Source organism: Phyllobates terribilis, unplaced genomic scaffold (genome assembly GCF_046119375.1).
Source record: "Phyllobates terribilis strain yellow unplaced genomic scaffold, ASM4611937v1 Scaffold_13__5_contigs__length_258822181, whole genome shotgun sequence".
Taxonomy (NCBI): Eukaryota; Metazoa; Chordata; class Amphibia; order Anura; family Dendrobatidae; genus Phyllobates; species Phyllobates terribilis.
In genome coordinates, this window is record NW_027362773.1 from 93667339 (window position 1) to 93677046 (window position 9708).

General features: G+C 43.8%; 1 protein-coding gene across 3 annotated transcripts in view; it reads right to left on the reverse strand.

The window, feature by feature from the left end:
• PTPN5 (protein tyrosine phosphatase non-receptor type 5) overlaps nt 1-8034 on the reverse strand; it is a 112594-nt gene extending 104560 nt beyond the window's left edge. For 2 of the 3 annotated variants that reach the window (XM_073658216.1, XM_073658214.1), the window contains exon 1: nt 7769-7938. The gene's annotated coding sequence lies outside the window, so the exon portion shown is untranslated. The other variant, XM_073658215.1, reaches the window with a different exon arrangement.
• Nucleotides 8035-9708: the final 1674 nt, after the last annotated feature.

Consider the following 9708-nt stretch of genomic DNA (forward strand, 5'->3'; position numbering starts at 1 on the left):
CGGATTGTACATGCGTTTTCCTGCCAGGAACATGCGGATTGTACATGCGTTTTCCTGCCAGGGACATGCGGATGTGAAGCGTTTTTCTCATGCATTTCCGCATGCGGGTTGACAAGTGCTTTCCGAGTGATTTTAGCATCACTTGGAAAGTGCTTGTCAACTTGGTCACACTATATAAATCCATGCACCCGGCATGGATTTATATAGTGTGACCGTAAAAGAATGGTAAAAACTAAAAAATAAATCTATACTTACCTTCTGATGGCCCCCGGTGTCCTGCTTCCCTCCGTTCTCCCTTGCCAGCAGCGGTACACTGAAGGACCTGCCGACGTCAGTGTCGCGTGACCCGTCACATGACTCTGACGTCAGCGCAGGTCCTTCAGTCCATCGCGAACTGTCGGCATGCGAGGAGGAGCGCACCGTGGGCCGCCAGAAGGTAAGTATCATATTTATTTTTTATTTTATTCTTTTTTTTTCACAGGTTCTATGGTACCCGGGTCCGGAGGAGAGTCTCCTCTTCTCCAGACCTGGGTAAAATCCGCACATTAGAAAGCATGGAATGCGCAACTACATATACAGTGATGCGTAATCCATGCGTTCTAATGCAAGTCAATGGCGGCGAAAACGCAGCACTTCCGCAAAATAATTGGTAGTGCTGCGTTTTTCTCCACAATGATAATCCGCAGCGGAAATTTCTGCAGCATGTGCACAGCACATGCGGATTATCATTGGGGAACATGGCAGGTCTTCTACCATGCGCTTAAGCGTTTCTGCAGCGTTTTTGCCGCTGCGGAAACGCTTAAAAAACGCATCGTGGGCACACAGCCTAATAAAAATATCCAGGGTGGTGACAGGAAAAAGCACTGTATACAATAAGCATGTTTTGCTCTGTGTTTTTCACCCATTCATCTGAACGGGTGAAAAGTGCTGCAAAAATGCTAAAAGAACTGACATTCTGCGTCTTCGTAAAAACGCAGCAGAGATCAAAATACACGTGGAAAAAAACTAAGAAACCTCACTGATTATGCTGGTACGGTAAGACACTATGGATTTTCCCCACCTAATAAGCTGTGTAAATAAAAACGGAGAAAAAAAAATGCTACAAAAACGCCACCTATGAACATACCCATAGCATAAGAAGGGGGATAATGTCTTCACGTCTGCCAAATCTCACAGTTAAGGCTGCTTCAGACATTCGTGCAAATTAGTCCGAAAGTGGACCGCAATGTACGGACCGGCCGCAGGACTCCTGACCCGAGCATGACAGCTTCATATATGTGACGCTCGGGTTGGGAGAATCATGGCCAGTCCGTACATTGTGGTCCAGGGCTTGGACCGATTCCTTCAGAAGTCTGTCCAACCCTTCAGGTTTAGAATAAGAACAGATGAGGGGTGTGACCAAGTTGGATGGAAACATGCGTCTTTTACTTATTATGTAGCCATGAATTCTGCTATTGTCTATTATGTAAGAACCACCCAAATTTATGTACAGAACACCAATATTCATGAAGGGTATAAATTACACAAACACTCCAGAAACCTCCGGATATTCTTGAAAATTAAATGCTTGTGTATTTCTTCTCTTCTCACCGACCGTCAACTGAACACCAGAAACTTCTAATTTGGAGCAAGAGCTGTTCTAACTCCCTGCTTCAGACATATATATATATATAGAGGCATCTAATTAAATGATATTTCTGTGGGTTTAAGGGGTAAAATTGGCCACAGAAGCATGATGCCCATCAAATGTATGGAAGGTCACATAATACAGGGTTCCCTAATATTCCATACAACGTTTTTTTTTTCACACTTTTTTCTCATCCATCGGAGGTATATATTGGCAGGAATTCTCAAAGCATGCCTCTGATGTATATATCTGGCGCAGGTAGGTACAGTATACAGTGGCATCAGTCACCCATAGTAGAAGAATGTATACTGCACAGTATGGGTACAGCATAATTCTTTACAGCAAGGTTAAGGTATGGCCGTTGCAAGCCAAAAGAACAATTTTGCCATTGCACAGATAATAGGGGCCTATGGGTACATTTAACGTTATGTATGTAAACATTGCCTATGAAAACCCCTTTAAAGGATAATTAATTACAGCAGACACATGAGAAGATCACAAAGATCAATGAAATCTGAGGGGAATCAGATGAATCTCCCATAAATGACCAGACTGGAGATTATCTTATATAAGCACAGACTTCTCAGCACTAGAGAAGTTGCCCTGAGCGGCCGTATAATTGTGTCATACTGAACTAGAGAAGAACAAAAATATAATGATTTAGCATTATATACAGTTATATGAAAAAGTTTGGGCACCCCTATTAATCTTAAGCTTAATGTTTTATAAAAATTGGTGTTTTTGCAACAGCTATTTCAGTTTGATATATGTAATAACTGTTGGACACAGTAATGTTTCTGCCTTGAAATGAGGTTTATTGTACTAACAGAAAATGTGCAATCTGCATTCAAACAAAATTTGACAGGTGCATAAGTATGGGCACCCTTATCATTTTCTTGTTTTAAATACTCCTGCCTACTTTTTACTGACTTACTAAAGCACTTTTTTGGGTTTTGTAACCTCATTGAGCTTTGAACTTCATAGCCAGGTGTATGCAATCATGAGAAAAGCTACTTAAAGTGGCCACTTGCAAGTTGTTCTCCTGTTTGAATCTCCTCTGAAGAGTGGCATCATGGGCTCCTCAAAACAACTGTCAAATGATCTCAAAACAAAGATTATTCAACATAGTTGTTCAGGGGAAGGATACAAAAAGCTGTCTCAGAGATTTAACCTGTCAGTTTCCACTGTGAGGAACATAGTAAGGAAATGGAAGAACACAGGGACAGTTCTTGTTAAGGCCTGAAGTGACAGGCCAAGAAAAACATCAAAAAGGCAGAGAAGAAGAATGGTGAGATCAGTCAAGGACAATCCTCAGACCACCTCCAGAGAGCTGCAGCATCAACTTGCTGCAGATGGTGTCACTGTGCATCGGTCAACTATACAACGCACTTTGCACAAGGAGAAGCTGTATGGGAGAGTGATGCGAAAGAAGCCGTTTCTGCAAGCACGCCACAAACAGAGTCGGCTGAGGTATGCAAAAGCACATTTGGAGAAGCCAATTTCTTTTTGGAAGAAGGTCCTGTGGACTGATGAAACCAAGATTGAGTTGTTTGGTCATACAAAAAGGCGTTATGCATGGCGGCAAAAAAACACAGCATCTCAAGAAAAACACTTGCTACCCACAGTAAAATTTGGTGGAGGTTCCATCATGCTTTGGGGCTGTGTGGCCAATGCCGGCACCGGGAATCTTGTTAAAGTTGAGGGACGCATGGATTCCACTCAGTATCAGCAGATTCTTGACAATAATGTTCAAGAATCAGTGACAAAGTTGAAGTTACGCAGGGGATGGATCTTTCAGCAAGACTATGATCCAAAACACCGCTCCAAATCTACTCAGGCATTCATGCAGAGGAACAATTACAATGTTCTGGAATGGCCATCCCAGTCCCCAGACCTGAATATCATTGAACATCTGTGGGATCATTTGAAGAGGGCTGTCCATGCTCGGCGACCATCAAACTTAACTGAACTGGAATTGTTTTGTAAAGAGGAATGGTCAAAAATACCTTCATCCAGGATCCAGGAACTCATTAAAAGCTACAGGAAGCGACTACAGGCTGTTATTTTTGCAAAAGGAGGATCTACTAAATATTAATGTCACTTTTCTGGTGAGGTGCCCATACTTATGCAACTGTCAAATTTTGCTTGAATGCAGATTGCACATTTTCTGTTAGTACAATAAACCTCATTTCAAGGCAGAAACATTACTGTGTCCAACAGTTATTACATATATCAAACTGAAATAGCTGTTGCAAAAACACCAATTTTTATAAAACATTAAGCTTAAGATTAATAGGGGTGCCCAAACTTTTTCATATAACTGTAAGGTATATGATGGATCTCGTAATCCACTGCCCAATACACTGCAGGTCGCTGGATTGGCCAGGTCAAATCTGAAGAGAATACTGAGCAATTACCTATAACACGGCACTATATAGGTGAATTCGTACTGTGCAGACACCGATATATAATAAGTGATATAGACTGTGGTGGAAGTGATACTGAGCACTCACCTATATACAATGGATGATATAGACTGTGGTGGAAGAGATACTGAGCACTGACCTATATACATTGGATGATATAGACTGTGGTGGAAGTAATACTGAGCACTCACCTATATACAATGGATAGTATAGACTACAGAAGTGATACTGAGCACTCACCTATATACAATGGATGGTATAGACTACAGAAGTGATACTGAGCACTCACCTACAGTACAGACCAAATGTTTGGACACACCTTCTCATTTAAAGATTTTTCTGTATTTTCATGACTATGAAAATTGTACAATCACACTGAAGGCATCAAAACTATGAATTAACACATGTGGAATTATATACTTAACAAAAAAGTGTGAAACAAATGAAAATATGTCTTATATTCTAGGTTCTTCAAAGTAGCCACCTTTAGCTTTGATGACTGCTTTGCACAGTCTTGGCATTCTCTTGATGAGCTTCAAGAGGTAGTCACCGGAAATGGTTTTCACTTCACAGGTGTGCACTGTCAGGTTTAATAAGTGGGATTTCTTGCCTTATAAATGGGGTTGGGACCATCAGTTGTGTTGTGCAGAAGTCATGTGGATACACAGCTGATAGTCCTACTGAATAGACTGTTAGAATTTGTATTATGGCAAGAAAAAAGCAGTTAAGTAAAGAAAAACGAGTGGCCATCATTACTTTAAGAAATTACGGTCAGTCAGTCCAAAAAATTGGGCAAACTTTGAAAGTGTCCCCAAGTGCAGTTACAAAAACCATCAAGCGCTACAAAGAAAATGGCTCACATGAGGACCGCCCCAGGAAAGGAAGACCAAGAGTCACCTCTGCTTCTGAGGATAAGTTTATCCGAGTCACCAGCCTCAGAAATCGCAGGTTAACAGCAGCTCAGATTAGAGACCAGGTCAATGCCACACAGAGTTCTAGCAGCAGACACATCTCTACAACAACTGTTAAGAGGAGACTTTGTGCAGCAGCAGGCCTTCATGGTAAAATAGCTGCTAGGAAACCACTGCTAAGGACTGGCAACAAACAGAAGAGACTTGTTTGGGCTAAAGAACACAAGGAATGGACACTAGACCAGTGGAAATCTGTGCTTTGGTCTGATGAGTCCAAATTTGAGATCTTTGGTTCCAACCACCATGTCTTTGTGCGACGCAGAAAAGGTGAACGGATGGACTCTACATGCCTGGTTCCCACCGTGAAGCATGGAGGAGGAGGAGTGATGGTGTGGGGGAGCTTTGCTGGTGCCAATTTTGGGGATTTATTCAAAATTGAAGGCATACTTAACTAGCATGGCTACCACAGCATCTTGCAGCGGCATGCTATTCCATCCGGTTTGCGTTTAGTTTGACCATCATTTATTTTTCAACAGGACAATGACCCCAAACACGCCTCCAGGCTGTGTAAAGGCTATTTGACCAAGAAGGAGAATGATGGGGTCCTACGCCAGATGACCTGGCCTCCACAGTCACCAGACCTGAACCCAATCGAGATGGTTTGGGGTGAGCTGGACCGCAGAGTGAAGGCAAAAGGGTCAACAAGTGCTAAGCATCTCTGGGAACTCCTTCAAGATTGTTGGAAGACCATTTGTGGTGACTACCTCTTGAAGCTCATCAAGAGAATGCCAAGAGTGTGCAAAGCAGTCATCAAAGCAATAGGTGGCTACTTTAAAGAACCTAGAATAGAAGACATATTTTCAGTTGTTTCACACTTTTTTGTTAAGTATATAATTCCACATGTGTTAATTCATAGTTTTGATGTCCTCAGTGTGAATGTACAATTTTCAAAGTCATGAAAATACAGAAAAATCTTTAAATGAGAAGGTGTGTCCAAACTTTTGGTCTGTACTGTATATACAATGGATGGTATAGACTACAGAAGTGATACTGAGCACTCACTTATATACAATGGATGGTATAGACTACAGAAGTGATACTGAGCACTCACCTATATACAATGGATGGTATAGACTGTGGTAGAAGTGATACTGAGCACTCACCTATATACAATGGATGGTATAGACTATAGAAGTGATACGGAACACTCACCTATATACAAAGAATGATATACACTATGGAAGTAATACTGACAAGCTGTCCCTATATGCAGTCTCAGACATGTACAGTTTCCCTTAACATCCAGAACAGAAAGGAGCTACCTGATGAGATGTCCATTAATGGGAAGAGGAGAGGATGGAGGTTGTACTGAGGAGAGGATGGAGGTTGTACTGAGGAAAGGATGGAGGTTGTACTGAGGAAAGGATGGAGGTTGTACTGAGGAGAGGATGGAGGTTGTACTGAGGAGAGGATGGAGGTTGTACTGAGGAGAGGATGGAGGTTGTACTGAGGAGAGGATGGAGGTTGTACTGAGGAGAGGATGGAGGTTGTACTGAGGAGAGGATGGAGGTTGTACTGAGAAGAGGATGGAGGTTGTACTGAGAAGAGGATGGGGGTTGTACTGAGGAGAGGATGGAGATTATACTGAGGAGAGGATGGGGGTTGTATTGAGGAGGGGATGGAGGTTGTACTGAGGAGAGGATGGAGGTTGTACTGAGGAGGGGACGGAGGTTGTACTGAGGAGGGGACGGAGGTTGTACTGAGGAGGGGACGGAGGTTGTACTGAGGAGGGGACGGAGGTTGTACTGAGCTCTTGGGAGCTGCACATTTGGAGGAGAAAGAACCCCAGGGGGAATTAGCAATGTGCCATTATTATGTGACAGGCAGACAACAGACTACACTGTCTGTGCATTGGGATCCCCTCATCATCATATATATTGCACTGTTGACCTGGATGATACTGGACGCATGCAATAAACTTTACACCCATTGCATAAGTAACCACCCCCTCACACCATATCACAATACATCTTCCATCTAAAATGTATCCCAGGAGCCCCCCACCGATTGCAGCCACCAATGTAGCAGAGCTCATTGGTAACCATATATTGATGTATCACCTTACTAATAGCCCTGTTCATCCTGCACCTCCTGGTTCATTAATAGAATGCCAGAACTACAGTAAAGAGAAGCAAAGAGGGACTGCAGTGGTGGGAAGTCTACATAAGAGCCCTTTAAATCCTATATGTCACATATAAAGCTGTCACATCCATAGGCATCAGGTATGAAGAGCGATTTTCTGCAGCATATTCTCACCTCTCTGACTGCAAGAAGAGCCATGTACCCAGCAGAAGACAACACTGCAGAGGTGCCTCTGTGGAGGGAATACTCAATTAGCTGCCTGTGGATATATACAGGCTGCTCCCCTATAAGAAACGGGGGTTAGTAGATAACCTATAACTATACCTATACATTGAGCCGTCAGGAAAAATCCAATTGATCTCTACAGATCAATAATCCCCTCCGGTAAAGGAGAAGCGACAATCTCATCGCCTGTGCCCTTAATATTAATCAGGAATGAGATCCCAGTGCAGAGATGGCACAGAGGAGCTCCAGTGCATGGTGCCACAGGTAATATTCCAAGACTGGCACTGGCCAGGGAAGTGGGCATCACCTGATGGTCTAATGGGTATATGGTGAATGCAATCCTGGATTAAATGGTTGTGGAGGATGCATTAGGTTCAGCAATTTCCCCCATGCATGTTAGACACCGAGGGATAATAGGAATCAGATGGCAACCTTACCTTGTGAGAAGTTTGATCCTCATATGTCAGGAATGGGATTCATCCTTTAGGAACCAGGACTGCAGTCTCTGCTCGAAAAAAAGGATGCTCTATCCTATACTACACCCTCCGAGTTTCTGTTGCCTGCCCTCCCTACCATCATCATCATCCCCCCCACCATCACCACCACCATTACACACCCACCTCTCTGCTATCTTCCCCCTCGGTTTCTTCCCTTCTATCCCCCTGCTTCTTCTCAGATCATTGACTTGATTGATAGGAAAGGCTTGCAGAGCCCACCCACACGTGTTTTTTTTACTGAATAGGAAAAAAAAAAGACATAGGAAGAAGATGGGAGGGGGGCGAGAGAAAGAGAAGCATGAATGAAAACCGTAGCCAGCACTGCAGACCGGGCTCCATAATATTCCCCGCTAATCCATAGGATATCCTTGCAGTAGATATGTGCCAGATATCTGCCCGCCACTGTGCCATTCAGGGGGCTGGGAAGCTCTGAGGGAAATGCTCCTTTACAGCCATGATGCGAGTAAATGTTTGATGCATTGATTATTTCCAGGTAGCTGTCAGTCATTCCCAGCTCCAAGGACACAAGCACAGGCACCGGTGGCGGCGGTCATCCTGGGGGGGGGATTTTATCAATGGAGACTCAGTGATCAAGGCCTTAGACCTGCAACAGCTTCTATGGAAGAGGCATCAAAATGGGCAAATTAGGATGATTGTCCATTTACCGCATGTGGAGACGTGATGCTGCAACTGTGAGCTCCTGAGATCATCAGGTGCAGCAGAGCTCACCTTGTTATGTATCCCAATATATTATCAGGGATCCTCTGCTCAGAACAGACTTTGCAAAGAAAATTCAACTCTGCTGCATTTGTATATATACAGTAATATCATATTTTACAGGTCCCTGTTTCTGATCCTAACAAATATCACATTGTTTTACTGTTCTATGATGGAACAAAGATTCAGATCATTAGATTTTCACTGGCTGATTATGTCCATTAATGGGAAGAGGAGAGGATGGAGGTTGTACTGAGGAAAGGATGGAGGTTGTACTGAGGAGAGGATGGAGGTTGTACTGAGGAGAGGATGGAGGTTGTACTGAGGAGAGGATGGAGGTTGTACTGAGGAGAGGATGGAGGTTGTACTGAGGAAAGGATGGAGGTTGTACTGAGGAGAGGATGGAGGTTGTACTGAGGAAAGGATGGAGATTGTACTGAGGAGAGGATGGAGGTTGTACTGAGGAGAGGATGGAGGTTGTACTGAGGAGAGGATGGAGATTATACTGAGGAGAGGATGGAGGTTGTACTGAGGAAAGGATGGAGGTTGTACTGAGGAGAGGATGGAGATTATACTGAGGAGAGGATGGAGGTTGTACTGAGGAAAGGATGGAGGTTGTACTGAGGAGAGGATGGAGATTATACTGAGGAGAGGATGGAGGTTGTACTGAGGAGAGGATGGAGGTTGTACTGAGGAAAGGATGGAGGTTGTACTGAGGAGAGGATGGAGATTATACTGAGGAGAGGATGGAGGTTGTACTGAGGAGAGGATGGAGGTTGTACTGAGGAGAGGATGGAGGTTGTACTGAGGAAAGGATGGAGGTTGTACTGAGGAAAGGATGGAGGTTGTACTGAGGAAAGGATGGAGGTTGTACTGAGGAGAGGATGGAGATTATACTGAGGAGAGGATGGAGGTTGTACTGAGGAGAGGATGGAGGTTGTACTGAGGAGAGGATGGAGGTTGTACTGAGGAGAGGATGGAGATTATACTGAGGAGAGGATGGAGGTTGTACTGAGGAGAGGATGGAGGTTGTACTGAGGAGAGGATGGAGGTTGTACTGAGGAGAGGATGGAGATTATACTGAGGAGAGGATGGAGGTTGTACTGAGGAAAGGATGGAGGTTGTACTGAGGAGAGGATGGAGATTATACTGAGGAGAGGATG